This window comes from Schistocerca nitens, chromosome 1 (genome assembly GCF_023898315.1).
Source record: "Schistocerca nitens isolate TAMUIC-IGC-003100 chromosome 1, iqSchNite1.1, whole genome shotgun sequence".
Taxonomy (NCBI): Eukaryota; Metazoa; Arthropoda; class Insecta; order Orthoptera; family Acrididae; genus Schistocerca; species Schistocerca nitens.
In genome coordinates, this window is record NC_064614.1 from 55,371,106 (window position 1) to 55,390,612 (window position 19,507).

A 19,507-nucleotide genomic window follows, 5' to 3' on the forward strand; every position below is an offset into this window, starting at 1 on the left:
ATGGAACTAGTATTAATCTAATCTATGAACTACCACTCCATTCAACTGCTCTTCCAACTGCTTTACCATCTCTGACATAAAGACAGAGTCATCAGCAAATCTCTTAATATTTTATTTCTTCTCCCGGAAATTTAATTATTTTTCCAATTATTTCTTAATTTCCTTTATTACCTGTTCAGTGTACAGTAACATGAGGGATAGGCTGCAAAGCTGTCACATGCCCTTTTCAATGAATGCCTCCATTCCACGTTCTTTAACTATTACAACTACTGCCTGGTTTCCATACTAGATATCCCGATAACAGACTTTAATTATGGTAAGGTTAATCATAAAATAACACAAATTTGTATATAGACAGCGGCTGCTTTTTTCAAATATTATTGGAAGACTGGAAGAAGAGAGAGAGAAGAGGTTTATTTCCACATACTTCTTGTACATTAGGAAACTACCATCTTTAAAAAAAAAAAAAAATTGGTTAATCATTCATCTATCATTTTGTAATTGCGTGTTTTAAGTGGAATAGTTTCATTTATTACATCTAGAAAACTGTTTACATAATGACTAAATATGACTGGAACAATTTTTTTGTAATCATCTGATATTGGATCAAAATAAATAAATAAATAAATAAATAAATAAAGTATATGTAGGTCAAAATACAAATGTCCCTCATTTTGCTAGTCATGGCACAAAATTAGATACTATTTAAGTTCCTTTTGCGTGATTCCTGTAAACATTTCTGACAGCTCAATGGGCAACACTGAAAGACCAGAAATTAACTCACATGAATAAATTAATAGTTCTCAGAACAGTAAATATTGTTGACATTAACAAAACTGCCACTAGATGAGTTTATAATGGTTGCTGACAGTCACATGACTGACAAGTAAGAAATTGTAAAAAAGTAATTTAAAAGGTATTTTTGTGTGTCATAAGGCTCATGAAGTCACACAAAAATTCATGTCATATAAATGCTGAAGGAGAAATTTTTGGTATTTCTTTACTCCAAATATGTTTATTGTGAATGTTCTTTAAACAAAATACTTGCTACCCTAGTCCTAAGTAAGTGATGTTGTTGCCCAAATAATCTGTCATATTAAAAGAATTGTAAACACTTCAAGAATATGTTTTATAGCTGTAAATAGTTGTTGATTAACCATTGCTTGCACCTCAACAGGTTAGGTAAGTAAGTATGTGCTCTGTAGAATGAATCAATTAAAGAAAACAAAATGCATATCAGAAATCTGAAGATGGTAAAGTACAGGCTCAAAATGATCTAAACAAAGCAGCTGATAGCAAATGCACAGATTTAGAGCCTTCACAAGTCTTTTTTTGGTAAATCTACACAAATTTTGAGTGACGTAACAATCACAATTTTCATCAAAACATATAAACATTTCTTAGTACAAGCAGAAGTGATAAATGATGCAAATGTTTTAACCTTCATGCTTCACAAAACACCAGAACATGACAACCACTATTTGTCTCCACTTTGATAACTTTACTCAAGCAGCCTGATCTTGCAAAAGTAATGTTGGAAGAGGAGATAGTTTTATAATTGTAAAAACTAGTTTTCATTCAAAGTTCTGTACATTAAAATATATTATGGAGCAGGATTTTGAGCTATGTGCCATTAAGGTTGAAGATACTTGCCCACATATTCTAATTTTAGCTACTTCACTGCTCTCTTTAATAACTTTAAGTGTTTCATCTGACAAACAGATCATCTGCTACAGCAAATGATGCATGCCTTACACATGGTCTCATAAAACTCTTCCTCGCACCATAGCTCTCGTAATTGGAGGTTGGTAACTCATCCCATTCCAAGTGGTATAATTGACCACTGTTAAATGTCCGAAAACGCGGGGATAACCCTCTGAAACCAATACCATTTAATGTCGGGCATTGTGTCAGAGGCGAATTTTAATTTCAATAGTCACACAACTTTCACACATTGTTCTGAAGGCGAATCTCAATGGATACGCCATGTAATGGGATGTTAAGAAACTGCGTTAATGATACATTTAAGGTATTTAATTTTGCTTTTAGTTTCATTTAAATTTATTAATATTTTCTGTTTCTTGGTTAATGTCAGAGGCAAGCTTGTTAAAGGCTGTCACACGAGAATACTAAATCCAATTCTGAAACACAAGGATTTCCTCATTATATTTACTTAATCCATATTACATGAACGAGCTACTACAGAAACGGCCAACAACAAAAAATATTGCCAACTAAAAGGCTAATGTTTCACTTTTCCTACAGCTATTATCAAAAACATGACATCACGAAAAAAAGTGTTTGGCGTGCGCGTGAGAACTTCAACGCCGGCGTTACGTAAACACAATCTCTACAGATCAATGTGCTGAATAACAGCGACGCATCGATTGCTTGTCAGTCATTTATCGTTACAGTGTTTGAGAGCCCCGCGCAATCACTTGATATCTTGATAAGGTTAGTCGCATAAATACGTACATGTACCTCGTTTACTTCACAATAGTTTCCGTTTCTTGGTGTTGCAGTACAAACACCGGATAATTTCTAAAGGCTGAATATTCACATTATACAGCTGGTATAGTATATTTATAGTGTAGCGGGCTAGGGGCCTTTAGCAATTTTTTTACTTGCATTGTTAAAGATTAATAACCTATATAATTATACAATAAGCTGTTGATAATGAGACATACTAGTTCGAAAAAAAAAATCCAATAATTCGCCCTGTGAATAGGGATGAAAGACTTTGGGACCGAATACAGCAGATGACGCGACGTACAGTTCTCGGGTTTTAGAACTCTACATTCTCAAAAAAGATTAAACAGGTTCGTACGCTTATATCTGGAAATATAGCATGACAGCTAGTATATGCCGCTTGATACTGAACGGACTATTTTTGAAATTGCTTAACTCCTGGAGTCTCCTCTCATCATTGCCTCCTATTTACGCCTGTATCATTCTATTTGGATCAAGTTAGAACGACGTCGTCCACAAAACGTTCCTGCTGATTGGCGACCAAACAACAGCAGCCCTGCTAACAAACTTTTCTTGATCAACCGAAGTCGGTTCTATACTTGACTCGTGACAACGCGCCATAAGTACCGCTTTCCACGCTGGATGCACAGGCAGTGGAATAGGGAGGAAACTAAAAAGTTAACAATGCCGGTACCATAAAATTTTGCCTAATTTAACTTTCGCCAAAAGTTATACTTACGGATTCTTCCACAGTTGCATACTACAAGCTACCGTTATTACGTATTGTTGAATCAACTTATGAGACTCTGCACTGTTTATGGAACGAGTCTCAGGCTACCTTGGTCGGTACGGTTTGTACAATAAGTATGAAATCTTTTGTGTGTCCTACAATGTTCCATATTTAATCGGACGTGCCAACGCAATCACTGCGGTAATTTTCAACAATGGAGACAATCAGTTCGTTTTAATATATGGTGTATTAAATTACAGCGGACCATTGTTACAACACGAACCGTGCGCCTGAACTATACCCTGAAAAGGAAAAGGCCTATGACTATTATTAAGGTACCGACAGCGAATAGTTGACGACTGCATAACGCTACAGCACATTTGCAAAGGCTATGTGCTGTAGAACAAATGGGCTGTATTTCAAGTAGGCCAGTAGCTTTTAAACTTGGTGTGCGATAAGATGCACTTATGGTGCTACCAGCTACACTGAAAGCCGTCAGTCCCTCTACCACAATCCCTCTTTTCCGCCTCTGATACTTCATGTGGAGTAAAACGGTAGGAAAAAGTTGTAATGCTTACCCCCAAATCGTGTCTTTGAATCACGCTACATGTAAATGAATTACCGGTAGTCTTATTAATTTTTCTGTGTTTCTTTCAGCGGATGGATATGTACGGAGTCTAGGATAACGCATATAGTAAAACAATAGATTTGAGCGCAAATATCAAAGATTGTAACTCGGATAACAATGGCGCGAGCCGATTCTTGACATGGTCGTCAAGATGTAGAACTCCTTTTCAGAAGCGCGGATTTGATCACCTTGCAAGTAACCAACCGAGATTAATCGTAGTTTCTCTTGCCGTTAAAGAAAATCGTTTCTTCGGCAAAACATCGTCGCTTTCTTATCCCATGATTTTGTACCGACCAGTAGTTTTGTTATTTTCTTCTCCTACTGGCTTCGATTTCAACGCTGGAAACCAGTAGGGTATACACTTACTAGCCTCTAAAACCTATTTTAAATTCTAGTAACAGTGCTAATTGTGCTCTATCCTCATAAAACACATATATTGTGTGTGCACATATATTCCTAGCTATTTATTTTCAATGCATTTTGATGACAAATCCTATATTATTGTGGGACGATCCCTGGATGAATATATAAATCAAATTACTCTTCTGCTGCTGCTTTCATCTATTACTTTCCCGTCTTTGGGGAAGTGTGAGGGGGAGTTTGTAGCCTTTCGGCTTTTACTCCCCTGTGAACGTGTGTGTGTGATTTTTCTATAGTTTTTGGTGTCTATGATTTGTGATGATTGTTGTGTGTGTGTCTGGTACTTGCCTGAGGTAGGCGAGAAGATTGGTGTTATATGGGAAGGAACAGGATTATGGATTGGGTGTTGGGATTTTCTCTTCGACTTAGTCGTCGAAGATCGTCATAGGGCGCTTGTGCTTATCGCGGGACATGTCATACTTACCTAGGGAGTGGATAAGTGCGTTTCCAGATCTGGAAGAACCCTCATAGAAGGCCCTTGCCAGATCTTGGAAACGCTCTCTCAGGAGTGGGATTTCGGCTGCGGCTGTAGCCTCTGGAGTTTGTCCAGGTGCTGCTTTGCCGCGTATCCCCAGACAGGGCACGCATACTCCATTACTGGCTGGATCAGGGCCTGGTACACATTTACTGCTACTGGGCAGGGAAGGGAGCTGGTTGTGTTCAGGATAGGGTATAGGATGGACATTCTGGCGCAGGCCTTCCTGTGGACCTCGTCTATGTGGGGTTTCCACGTAAGACGAGAGTCCAAGGTTACTCCAAGGTACTTCGCGGTTCTCCGCCAGGGGAGTTGGGTTTCATTTAGGTGAAGGTGGAGGGGGGGACGTTGAGGAGGTTCGCGCCTTCCGAGCCTGCGGGTAATCAGCATTGCCTGCGTCTTCTCAGAGTTGATGGTGATGCGCCAGCGACGGGCCCAAGTTTCTGTGTCATCTAAAACCTTTTGTAGCCTACGGATGACCAGGTCCTTGTTCGTGTTTCTCGTGTAGAAGGCTGTATCGTCAGCGTACTGTGCAGTGTGCACCAGGGGGGCCGTTGGAGTGTCCGCAGTGTACAAACTGTACAATACGGGCCCCAGGACCGATCCCTGTGGCACCCCAGCACGAATACGCCTTCTGGTGGAGGTGGCAGTTTCTACTTTGACGCAGAAAGTCCTATTCGTGAGATAGCTCTTGATCAGCTGAACTATGCTCCCGGGAAACCCTTGTGTGTACAACTTTTAGAGTAGCCCTCTATGCCATACTGAATCAAAGGCTTTGGCTACGTCTAGTAGCACTATCCCGCAGTAGCCTCTGTGGTTGAAGCCCTATGTAGCTGCTTCAACCATTCTCATGACCTGTTGAGGGGCAGAGTGGTTCTGCCAGAACCCAAATTGGAAATCCGGCAGAATTTGCTCTCTGGTAATATGTTCTTGTATGGGTCTTAGCAGGAGGCGCTCATAGATCTTGCTGAGAGTTGGCAAGAGGCTAATCGGCCTGTAGTGCTGCGGGAATAGAGGGTCTTTTCCTGGTTTGTGTATCGCAACCACTTCCGCATGTTTCCAGCAAGCTGGGAAAACACGGGATCGAGTAATCTCGTTGAGGACGTTCGCGAGGTGTCTGATTGCTGTGGGTGGGAGATTTTTGACTAACTGATTAGTGACACTGTCGTGCCCTGGTGCCTTTTTTGTAGGGAGGGACCTGATTACTCTTGCCACGCTCTCGGGGGCAAAAAGTATGGGTTCGTCCTCTGGGTCCTCCTCGGCATTGAGGAAGACAGTCAGTTGACGACTGACTACCTCTTCATGCTCTTCATCCTGGGGTTCTGCCGCTTGGAACTGCTTCTCGAAGGAGTCGGCGAGGGCGTTGGCCTTTCCAGCATGGCTGTAGACCAGTCCCCGCTCGCCATGCAGTGGCGGCATCCTAGCGCGTCGTTTTGTAAACTGTTTGGTCGCTTGCCATAGTGTATGATCGTCTACTTTGAGAGCTGTGAGGCGGTTATGCCATTGCTGGTTTCTGTGCTCATTGAGCGCTACCTTCAGTTCTCTCTGTAAACGATTGAGCAGCCTCCTGGTGGCCTGATTTCTGGTGATCTTCCACTCTTTTGCCACTCTGTTCTTATGTCGAATTTGAGCTAGCAAGTGTTCCGGGAGCTGTATTTGCGGCGGTGGGCCATCCCTTTGTGGAGGGGTGGCTTCTTCCGCTGCTTGCAAGATGGTGCCTGTTAGGTCTTGTAGCGCTTGTTCTACTGTTTTGGCAGTAGGTGGCGGAGCGCGAGCGATATCGGAGGCGACAGTTTCTCGGTATCGCTCCCAGTCTGTACATTTGTACGACGTCTGGTACTGTGGGAGTGCTACCCATTCTCCCACATCGACCTCCAGAATCACTGGGTTGTGGTCGGAGGACATTCTGTTGATTGTCCTTGCGGCCACAAACCCTGCGATCCTCCTAGTGAGAGCTATATCTATCACGTCGGGCCTGCCTCCATTTTTTGGAAAATGTGTGGGCTCGACTGGACCCCATGTTTCGAAGTGGTGGGTGCGCGCTAGTTGTTGCAGTTTGGCACCTGCTCTGGAGGTTACTCTAGAATTCCAATCAGGATGTTTGGCATTGAAGTCTCCCCCATTATGAGTTTGCCTTCAATTTGCCCTAGAGCAGCTATGTCTCCCTCATCTATCTGGTCATGTGGGGGTCGGTAGACTGCAACAATTGTTAGGGGTCCAGTGGCAGTGGTTACTTCCACCGCCACTGCTTCGATTTTGTTGGTAGCTGGTAAGAATACCCGGTGGTGGGGGATCCCTCTTTTTACATATATGGCCACTCCTCCGCCTTGGGTTGGCCTGTCTTTACGGTAGCTAACGTAGTTGGGAACTGTCGCTTTTATTCCCGGAATTACTCTTCTACTAATCGTTGTAATTATTGGGCCAGTGGCCTGTTGCAATGTGTTAGCCGCACCAATCGAGAGATCTGCTATGTTGGCGCTCCATGATTTTGGCTATTTTAACTGACAAACGAATCCTACTTGAGCCTGAGGTTCGTTCGTGTAGAAAGTGTCAGAAGTTCGCCTAAGCAAAAAATACCTATATTTCGCACGTTTATTTACATTTATAAGACGACTTCCGGGTTTTACTATATATGAAACGCTTGTAACAAATGGGTCTGACTCAAAATCTTTTGAGTCTAATATTTTCCTCTGTACGTAGTTTTCTTGTCATTGGCAATGATTGTGTTAAGGCTTGTGTGTATTATGATATTGTGTTATTTTCGAACAATGTTGAGTGCCATGCAAAATTCTTACTATATCATCGTGAATTGTGAAGTAAATTTGGCCTTTTTAGGTACTTTTGGAATCAGTATCTTAATTCAAGTAAAAATCGTTCCCTAATTTAATTGTGTATTTTTGTGATAAAATATATATTTTTGAGAATTCCGGGTACTCACTAATGTTGTGCGTAGTGTAATCTGTACCATAGTAAATTGTAAGCTACAGTTTTCTGTGCGAAAACTTTGCAGCTGTATCATTTCGGTAGAAACGTTATGAAGTTTAAAAAGGGAAATGTGTAGATTGAAAGCTGGGTATAGCGGTAATGTGAGTTGGTGAAGTTCAGTGACAGGGAAAACAAGACTTTAGGTCAGATGAGCACAGGATTACTAATGCAAAATTAAGTAGGGGTAATGTATGACAAGGCCTGATTAAGAATAATATACTAGGAAAGTGGGGAAGCTACTATGGACAGCTTAGTGAACACATTGCAGAAGTCAAGATAGACACGAAGCCAGCATCTGCCACAGTAGTACAAGTTGATAGCTAAGTAGCTCTACAGATAAAGAGATTAAAAGAATGTGTGGTAACATAATTTAGATATGTAAGGAATAGTAAAATTTACTCGTGGGGATTTGGGGGGGGGGGGGGGTTAGGAATTCAGTAATAGGAAAAGTAAGTTAAAAAAATTATTGGGTATAAAATCTGCCAGCTATGCAAATGCAAGAGCAGCAAGTCCAAATGATGGAGAAAAAGAAGTATGAGAATGTGAACTGGGATGGGAACGGGGAGGGGGATTATGAAAAAGGAACCTGCCTGCTAGAATTACACAGGGAGCAGAAGTTAACCATTGCCAACATTTGATTTAAGACTCGTGTAGAAAGGTTACACATGTTTTTAGAGACCTTGGGGCACTGGAAGGTTTCAGACTGTTTTGGCCTTATCCTGGGTATTGGGGGGTCAGGTCAGCATGTTATTTTGTCTACATGACATCCATACCCTGCGAACCACTTTGAACTGCGTAGCAGGGGGTACGTCCCACTGTATCAGATATTAGGGCTTTTTGCTGTTCCATTTACCTTTGGACCATGGGAAAAATGATTGTTTAAATGCTTCTGTGCATGCTGTACTTAATCTAATCGTACCTTCATAATCTCTATGGGAGCGATATGCAGGAGGTTGTAGTATATTCCTGGAGTCATCATTTAAAGCCATTTCTTGAAAATTTGTTAATAGACTTTCTCAGGATAGTTTCCGTCTATCTTCAAGAACCTGCCAGTTCAGTTCTTTCATCATCTCTGTGACACTCTCCTCCAAGTCATACAAACCTGTGATAATTCATGCTGCCCTTCTCTGTATATGTTTAATATTCCCTGCTAGTCCTATTTGGTACAGGTCCCACGCACTTGAGGAATATTCTAGGATGGTTCTCGTGAGTTATTTGTAAGCAATCTCCTTTGTAGACTGATTGCACTTCTCCAGTATTCTACCAATAAACCAAAGTCTGCTCCTGTATTAGCAATGACTGAGCCTATGTTATTGCCCCACTTCATGTCTCTTCTAAGTGTATTTTTATGAGTTTAAAAATTCCAACTACGACTCACTGGTATTGTATTCATAGGATATTATGTCTTTTTCATTTTTTGAAGAGCACAGTTTTACATTTCTGAAGATTTAAAGCAAGCTGCCAATCTTTGCATCACCTTTGTACCTTATCAATGTCTAACTGAATATTTGTGCAGTCTTGGTCACACTGTACTTCACTGTAGATAACTGCACCATCTACAAAAAGTCTAAGGTTACTATTAATAATTTCTGCAAGACCATTAATATGCAACATGAACAGTAAGGTGACCAACACACTTTCCTGGGTTACACCCAAAGTTAATTCTACATCTGTTGGCGACAGTCCACGCAAGATAGATACTGCATCCTTCCTACCGAGAAATCCTAAATCTATTCACATATTTCATCTGATATCCCATATGATCGTACTTTTGATAGTAAGTGTAGGTGTGGTACTGAGTTGACTGCTTTTTGGAAATCGAGAAATACTGCATCTACATGACTGCTTGTTCTGTGGCTTTCAGAATGTCATGTGAGAAAAGTGCTAGTCGGGTTTCCCATCATCAGTGTTTTCAAAATCCATACAGGGTGACATGGAGGAGGTCATTCTGCTCTCATTATGACTGAGCTCAGAATATGTTCTATGATTCTACAAAAATTGGTGTCAAGGATAGTGGACAGGTATGATCTGTCCTTTCTTCCACCTATTAGGCACAGTTTTTCGTTTAAGGTATCTTTGATAGAATATAGTTAACGGAGGGGCTAACTCAGCCACAATTGGGTATTGGATATGATAGGGATTCCATTGGTGCCTGTGGCTTTGTTCAGTTCAGCGATTTCAACTATTACTGAATATCACTGACACTAATATCTATTTCACTCATATTTTCAGTGGAACAAGAATTAAAATGGGGTAATTCTCCCTGGTTTTCCTTGCTAAAGGAGCATTTGAAGATAGTGTTAAACGTTTCTGCTTCTGCTTTGCTATTGGGTTGCTTGGGCACTAACCTTGGTGCCACTGACAGGCTTTACTTACAACCAGAATTTCTTTGGTTTTGTGAAAGATTTTTCAATAATATTCAGCTACAGTAGTCATTGAAGGCTTCAAACATAGCTCTCGTGACTGCCAAATGTGTTTCATTCAGCACTTCAATGTCCATAGCCCTTTGCTTTGTTTTATACATATTATGCAGTAGCCCCTATTTCTTTAGAAGTTTCTTTTTCTACTGGGTACATATGTATCCAGTGCATGGTCAACTGTTCTTTTAATCCTGAACTGTAGTTCCTCTGCATGCTCTTGTCCTGAGCTAAAATTCTCAAGTCCCTCACTGAGATATTACACTGCTGCTTCTTTGTCTAGTTTGCTGAACATATAAACCTTTCTATTTGTTTTATTTGCCCTTTGTACTTAAGTATCTATTGTTGCTGTAACCAGTACTTTTTTTCTAAAAAAAAGTTTGAGGGTACTCCGACATTGGATACAATGCAGCAAAAATTACTTATAACTGAAGCATAGGATACCACCCGCCTGCTTTTAGCCATGACATCATCAACATGTCGAACCGAGAAACACCCAAACATATGTCTCATTGCATCCACCACTAACAAAAATATAATTACCCCAACGGATTGTTGGATGATTAAAGTCTCCTCCAATGATTACGTATGATTATGGGACAAATACGCCACCTCCATTTCCCTATCCTTTCAGTATTGTGTATGCTTAAATTTTCTCCATACATCTCACTAGTATCAGCTTCAGGAGATACTGAACTTAATTGATGAAACAAAAAAATAAAAAAATGGTTCAGGTGAAAGGGAATGCAGACATCTAAGAAATGAGACTGTCATAAAGTGCAAATTGGCTAAGCTTGAATGGCTAGAGGGAAAGAAAATTTAGGTTGTTTGTTTTAATTTAACTATCGGTTTTGTGTCATCTCTCTATAAGTGCCCACACACTGTGTGTGTTCTTGGCATATGAATCACTGCAGCACACATACAAATAATTCTGATTTGAAAGCAACTAATTCTTATATTATAGTAAAATTTTAGTAATTCTTCGACATATTCTAGAATTTTCATGACTCACATATCATATTCTCAAACAGATTCTACTACCTTAGTCTAGATTGTTGAGAGTTTCAAAGGGAGAATTAGACAATGATTGGCTGATAAAAGGGAAGGAATACAATAGAAGATGAATGAGTGGTAGTCAGAGATAAAATAGTGATAGCAGTAGAGGATCAAACTGTCAGAAAGACAAAACCTAGTACAAATCTTTGAATAACACAGGAGATGTTGAATTTAAATGAGAGGAGAAAATATGAAACTGTAGCAAGTGAAACAGGAGAAAAGGAGTGCAGATGTCTAAATTGTGCAATTGGCAGAAAGTGCAGTATGTTTAAGCAGTAACTGTCAGAGGATGAATACAAGGCTGTAGAAGAATGCATAACTAGGGTAAAGATAGATGCCACCTATACAAGATTTAAAGAGATTTTTGGAGAAAAGAGAAGCAACTGTATGGATACTGAGAGCTCATATGGCAAGTCAGTATTAAGTGAAGAACGGAAAGCTGAAAGGTGGAAGGAATGTATAGAGAGATTCTAAAATGGAAATGGACTTGAAGGCAATATTATAGAAAGGGAAGATGAAACAGATGAAGATAGGAGATATGATACTGGGATCAATAAAAGATCTAAGTTGAAAAATGACCCCTGAAGTGGACAGCATTCAATCGGAGTTATTGAGACCCTTTGGGGTTTAACGTCCCATCGACACTGTGGTCATTAGGGATGAGACTCTTGTGAGAGCCAGCCATGACAAAACTATTCCACCTGAAGTGTGGGATATATGAGATAGGTGTTACCCCCAGACTTCAAGAAGAATGTAATAATTCCAGTTCCAAAGAAAGCAGGAGCTAACAAATGTGAATATTACTGAACCATCAGTTTAATAAGCCATGGTAGCAAAGGATCAGTTTTGAAACCAGAGAAATGTGGGAACACGTGAGACAATATTGACCCACAACTTTTCTTGGAAAATAGGTTAAAGGAAAGCAACCCTCCATTTATAGCATTTGTAGACTAAGAGAAAGCTTCTGACAGTGTTGACTAGAATACACTCTTTGAAATTCTGACAGTTTAGGTGATCAAATACAGGGAGCGAAAGGTAATACAGCTTGTATGGAAACCAGACTATAGTTATAAGATTCGAAGGACATGAAGGAAAAGTAGTAGTTGAAAACGGAGTGAGACAGCGTTATAGCCTGTCCCTGATTTTATTCAAGCTGTACACTGAGCAACCAGTAGAGAAAATTTGGAGAAAGCATTAAAGTTGAGATGGAAGAAATGAAAACTTTGAGGTTTGCTGATGACATAATTCTGTCAGAGACAGTAAGGAACTTGGAAGAGCAGTTGAACAGAATGGATAATATCTTGTAAAGAGGTTATAAGATGTGCACCAACAAATGAAAAACAAAGATAATGAAATGTACTCAAATTTAATCAGGCAATGCTGAGGGAACTAGATTAGGAAATGAGACACTAAAAGTAGGAGTTGAGTTTTACTATTTGAACTGAAAAATAACTAGCTGAAGCAGAGAGGATATAAAAACCAGACAGGCTTTAGCAAGGGAAGCATCTCTGAAAAAGAGGAATTTGTTAACTGGAATATAAATGTGTTAGAATATCTTTTCTGAATTTATTTATCTAAAGTGTAGCCTTGTGTGGAAGTGTAGCATGGTAAACAGTTCAGTCAAGAAGAGAATAGAAGCTTCTGAAATATGGCACCACAAAAGAATGCTGAAAATGAAATGGGTAGATTGAAAAACTAATGACAGTTTGTGGCTAAACTTGACTAAAAGAAGGGATTGGTTGACAGTACACATTCTTAAGCATTAAGGAATTGCTAATTTAGTATTATTGGGAAGTGTAGGGGATAAAAATTGTAGAGGGAGATCAAGGGATGAAATATCAGAAGCAGGTTCAAATAAGTGTAGATTGCAGTAGTTAATCGAAGATGAGAAGGCGTAATCAATATAGACTTGCATGGAGAGCTGCATCAAACCAGCCCTAGGATTGAACATTACAACATTATTTTGGAATATTGTCCCCCTTATTGCAGTAAAGATTCTTATATGGTTAGTGCAATTTTTCCAATTTTTTGTTGTCATTCAATGTTTGAAATTTTACAATTCTGATGTAAACATAGTCCTTATGACTTCAACTGCTGCATTGTAGTATTGTGTTTTATCCATTTTATAACTTTCATACTGTGTTCAATTTAGTTTCTTACTTCAGCATTAGTTAATATTGAATTCATTGTACATTAATATTGTTTTTGACATTGTTACATTAGTTTGTCAGTGAGAATATGTTCATCAAAAGTTTGAGATACAGTTACCTCAGAGAAAAACCAGTACAGTGGAACTCTGATTTTACATTCTCCAATTGTACATTTTTTGTGATTCTATACAATAAATTCATAGCCCCTGTGAAAAACCCATAAGATATATGTTAAAAATTCCTCGATTTTATATTTCTTCGTAGTAAGGTTTACCTTGATTTTAAGTTTTTACTCGACGTCTCACTTGACTTCATCTCTTCCTATTGACATTTGATTTGACTGAACGAGTTATAAAGGCACAAAAGACAAATGGTTTGCACCATGGGTGGTGGCAGAGTTATGGGAATATTTTAGGCCATTGTGGAGAGGGGAGATGTGAAATGATGACATAATTCATGATCAATATTGACAAACAACTTGCAACATTTAGCTTCACCCAGCAGTTATGATACAAGTACTGCTAGGTTGCAGTGGTAACGGAAAAACAAGACAGTCAGCGCAAAGTGTTCTGGACTGAGCTAATGCGTGAGGAAGGGGCCCAGCCGGCATCTTTTCTTGTCCAACTTATAACTCAGTCTCATTTTTTGCATGTATTTCTTATGTTCTGTATTCAACAACAATACCAGTTGTCAGCCTTTTAAATAAAAACACTGAGTCTCAGTCATAATAGAAGAAACATTGCCCATTTCTGGCTAGTGAACTCTTATTGGCTGGCAGATTGTTAAGTCACCCAGCAGCCAGTACAGCCACCACACCACACTAACACATATCTAAAATGATCTCACCTACTGGATGTGTGGAGAGGGGGAGCGATGGGAGTGCTGGTAGGGATGAAAGCATTTTGTGAAGTGCTGAAAATATACTTTTTGTGCAGATGATGTGCTATGACAGAGATTTCACCCAGAAATAGAACAAGGGTTTTGCAATAGCAGATTTTAAAGACTTTCCTGTTCAAATTGACATGATACAGTTGCAACAACTACATACACTATTCGTGTATATATTTTCCACTGCACACACCACACACTGTAGATCATAAAGACTGGCAGCAGTGATAGAGGACATGAAGTGAAACTGTAGCATCTGAGCCTTCTTTCAAATTTACATTTTACACAATGTACAGAAAGTCACTGCACTGACTTCTAATAAGCTTGTAACATTTATTGGGGAAGTAAATTCATTTTTTCAAGTCTCTGTTCCTCTCATCAAGCCTAAAAATAACACTTTAAAAGTGGTGAGCGTATGAAGTATGGCTCATAAGAAAAGCATTAAACAATAACCGCAGTGGTGACAAAGTATGTCATTAAGCGGTTGAACATATAATTTGTGGTCGTAGCACGTCGGAAAACAGCTCGATTATCTTGTACTGGGATACCAATTTCAATTTTTTTAGAAGTTTTTACTTGCTGTTACACATCTGTGTTTTCCTAAGAACAGATGAAATTCATTACCACAAATTATTGTATAAACATTGTATTGCACATTTAATTTTCTTCTGTTAGACAGATTTTATACAAAGTATTGGAGAGGATTGCAATTTTTAATCATTTATGCCAACTACATATGTTTTTGCTCATATTTTGGAGGTTTTTAACAGTTTCCATGATTCTACATTTTCCTCAGTTTTGCGTTTTTTAAGTTTGGACCACACAAAAATGTAAAATAGGCGCTTCACTGTATTTTTATCACAAGTTTCTCTATCATTATTTATACAAATTATTTTCTGGGTGTTGCCACTTCACATCTTAAAGGGAACTTGCAATTGCTGTAGTGTAACAGTACCTGAAATTAATGTAATACAAGCAAGGCTAATTTAAAGTGTATTATTTAATGTTCAGATAAACATTGCACCAATCAGAATGCAGCCCCATTTTGAATTCTTTGTCAGGCACTCAGGCACGGTATGAGTTAGCTGCTGTTGGTAAGCAGCTGGAAATCAGTCTGACTGCTACTGCGTGATTGGAAGTAGCTGTGTGTGTGTGTGTGTGTGTGTGTGTGTGTGTGTGTGTATGTGTGTGTGTGTGTGCTGGGCGTTTTGTACCAGATATACCAAAGGTACCTCAAGTACTGTCCTCTCAAGCATTCTCTCCTCTGAGGAAGAATGTAGAATGTACAATATCTGTCATTATTCATCCAGTTGACTGTGAGTAGTGTGTCAATGATAGGTCAAGGATCCCTGTACAGGGGAGGTAGGCACTAAGGAGAACTTGAGGTATTAAATCAACCCCCCCCCCCCCCCAAACAAAATTGAGGTGCTGTGCTCTACTGCAATTGAATCTGAGCCAATGAAACATATTTCACTTGTTCAGAAGCCTGCTGTGGCCTGTCAGGGGAAGCAAGTTTTGATTGGTGGGACAGGGTCTGCAATTCAAACATGTGGCACATAAAGGTACCTCTTAGGGGAAATGGCAGCAAGGGATGGGAAGGATCACCTTGCACACACTGTGTGCATGCCTGGAGGCCTTATTCAACATATTGAAGAGGCTGGTTCGACAATCAATGGTAGATTGGGGCACACGAGGGAATGAATGATGCCCGTCACCTGCGTATCATTTCATTGATTGGCACAGCGGGTTGAGAAAAGCAGCCTTGCTCTCGAAGATTCAACAAAACTCACAGTCTAAAGCATTGTCCATAGCGCTGGTTCTGAGCCAGGTAGAAGGCTTGAATTGGAGACTTTGCAGGTTCTGTGACAAGCTAGGCTGTGATTTCGTGGGCTTACACCATAGGCTTGGGAATTGTAGGGCCCTCCTAAATGTGTCAGGGGTGCACTACTCATCAAAGAGACCCAGAAATATTCATGCAAGACCAAAAGAAGATGCCTCCACAGATGAAATGATTAAAATCCTAGTGACAAACTGCCAGAGCTATCTCTGCAGGGTGACAGGGTCTAAAGGATCCCAAAAGAGCAGTGGAGCTCATGTAATACTAGATACAGAAAAATGGCTAAAATCCAAAACTGACAGCAGTGAAACGTTTGGAGTACATTTAAGTGTATAAAGAAAGAATAGGCTAACAGGAAATGGAGGTGCTGTATTTGTCACAGTAGGCAAGAAATCCACTAAGCTAGAAGTTGAAGATGCATAGAAGAGTTTGTGGAAGACTCAGCACCAATGCTGGTCATAAACTTGTGATTTTCTGTTGACCATGAGACTCATCCCAAAAGTAACTGAAAATTTTGGAGAAAACTTCAGTTCTCCAGGATGAAGTTCCACAATCATACTGTCATCATTGGAGGAGACTTTAACTATCCTTCAATCAAATGGGATAACAACAGTTTTGTAACTTGTGAGCATGACAAGACATCCTTTTCTTGCTTGTCACTTCATTTTCCTCCTGATGCTGTGCCTATTGGCATGCTAGACCCTGCACTCTTTGCCAGACAGCACGTCTCCCCCCCACCCCCCACCCCCACCCCCACCCATACACTGCTATCCCTTCCCCTTCCTTGTCCCTCTGGATTGCTGCTTCCATCCACTGTGATAGTTGCTTTCTGGCCTAAGCTGCCGGAGTTGGCAGTCATGTTGGCATGAGGTGTGCTTGCTTATGTGAATGAATGGTTTGTGTTTTCTTTATCTGACGAAGGCCGTGGCTGAAAGCTTATGTGTAAGTGTCTTTTAACTACACTCCTGGAAATTGAAATAAGAACACCGTGAATTCATTGTCCCAGGAAGGGGAAACTTTATTGACACATTCCTGGGGTCAGATACATCACATGATCACACTGACAGAACCACAGGCACATAGACACAGGCAACAGAGCATGCACAATGTCGGCACTAGTACAGTGTATATCCACCTTTCGCAGCAATGCAGGCTGCTATTCTCCCATGGAGACGATTGTAGAGATGCTGGATGTAGTCCTGTGGAACGGCTTGCCATGCCATTTCCACCTGGGGCCTCAGTTGGACCAGCGTTCGTGCTGGACGTGCAGACCGCATGAGACGACGCTTCATCCAGTCCCATGGCACCAAGGCAGAAGCGACTCTCATAGCTGAAGACGACACGTCTCCATTCGTCCCTCCATTCACGCCTGTCGCGACACCACTGGCTGGGGCGGGCTGCACGATGTTGGGGCGTGAGCGGAAGACGGCCTAACGGTGTGCGGGACCGTAGCCCAGCTTCATGGAGACGGTTGCGAATGGTCCTCGCCGATACCCCAGGAGCAACAGTGTCCCTAATTTGCTGGGAAGTGGCGGTGCGGTCCCCTACGGCACTGCGTAGGATCCTACGGTCTTGGCATGCATCCGTGCGTCGCTGCGGTCCGGTCCCAGGTCGACGGGCACGTGCACCTTCCGCCGACCACTGGCGACAACATCGATGTACTGTGGAGACCTCACGCCCCACGTGTTGAGCAATTCGGCGGTACATCCACCCGGCCTCCCGCATGCCCACTATACGCCCTCGCTCAAAGTCCGTCAACTGCACATACGGTTCACGTCCACGCTGTCGCGGCATGCTACCAGTGTTAAAGACTGCGATGGAGCTCCGTATGCCACGGCAAACTGGCTGACACTGATGGCGGCGGTGCACAAATGCTGCGCAGCTAGCGCCATTCGACGGCCAACACCGCGGTTCCTGGTGTGTCCGCTGTGCCGTGCGTGTGATCATTGCTTGTACAGCCCTCTCGCAGTGTCCGGAGCAAGTATGGTGGGTCTGACACACCGGTGTCAATGTGTTCTTTTTTCCATTTCCAGGAGTGTATATCTGTCTGCAACTTAATGTGTCGTCTTTGTGGTAAGGAGCAGTCTATCTTTTCATAAATTGTTGATAGCTAAGTGAAAACTACTGAGAACATGTAGTTCAGGAACCCACTAATGATAGAAACATTTTAGACCTAATGACAGCCAGTAGACCTGATCCTTTTAACCTTAATCTTTTTTGAGATTCTTGGGGCCTCTGACTCTTCTCTTATGAACTTTGTGATGAGTCCCCCAGAATCTGAACGCCCAACCTAGTTCAGTGGGGGTTTGCCCACCCAGGGTTAATCTCTATTATGTTGTGTGATCCATTCCGTGAGCTAAAAGAAGTGTTTGTTGGGATAACTTATGTCCATCCATTTGGCGGTGGGGGGAGGGGGGGGGGAGACAGGGCCTTTGATAGTCATCCCTAACATGGAGTACAGACATTGCTCGATGAGTTTCTTTGGCACACTCTGCTGTTGGAAGTCACAGTCCTCTCCCACTACAAGACTGTTGATACAGCTGCACCTGTAAAACTAGGCAAGGTATTTTACTGGGTGCTACCATCCAGAGATTTTTTTAAGAGGCTGTAACTTTTCCCCAACCTCCTCCCCCATCAGTTATGAAATGAAACCCCAGGTTTAGCACGTGCAATAGTAGATTTACTTTATGATCTTATGAGCTACCAGCTTATTTGAATGGTGCAAGATTACCAGATCTTCCTTTCATGGATTTTTTTTCCATATGTGGTTGCACAGTGTTGTTTTATGAAGCCCCAGTAAAAAACGAAGATAAGCTGGTTAATAGGATCTAGATGACTGTCTCCTTGTACAATAGACAACAGCAAGGTTTGGAGAGTGTAGCAAAATATTTTGCACCATTATAGTGAATGCATTGAGACTAGCAACACTCACTTTGAACCATTGCAATGAGATTAAGATGTTGCTGGAAGGAACAAGTTGATTATGTCAATAAAAAACAATATTCTTTCTAGATTATAAGTTCTTAATCTCAAAGAATATAACTAGGCATCCTCTACTATCTGCATAATTTTTATCCTAACAATTTTGGACAGACTGCGCAAATAGTTATTTAAATACAAACAAATTTTAACAGTTTTCACAAATATTAATGTACACTACGAAATTTACCATTATTGAAGATGACGTGACAGTGCACACTGGATTAGTACTAGAGCAAAATAAACTAGCAGCTAGATGTATGAGAACTTTAAAAGTATGTTACACATTATTATGGCAGGCCAAGTAACTTTTATTGTATGCTGCATAACACCTTAGAATGATATAGGCACATGACACTATTGTTCAACATAGGCACTTCCTTTCTGTGTCAACAGTCATAGCATTTTACCAATTGTTCATTTCCTCAATGGCAGAAATCCGCACCTTTGTCATAGAACCATTTGAGAACTGC

General features: G+C 40.8%; 1 protein-coding gene across 3 annotated transcripts in view; it reads left to right on the forward strand.

Moving 5' to 3' along the window:
* Window positions 1-2,318: 2,318 nt before the first annotated feature.
* LOC126241194 (rhodanese domain-containing protein CG4456-like) overlaps window positions 2,319-19,507 on the forward strand; it is a 61,974-nt gene continuing 44,785 nt past the window's right edge. The window contains exon 1 of one of the 3 annotated variants that reach the window (XM_049947987.1): window positions 2,319-2,454. The gene's annotated coding sequence lies outside the window, so the exon portion shown is untranslated. Of the gene's footprint in view, window positions 2,573-2,740; window positions 2,820-19,507 lie in introns of those variants that run through there. The other 2 variants (XM_049947988.1, XM_049947986.1) reach the window with 2 other exon arrangements.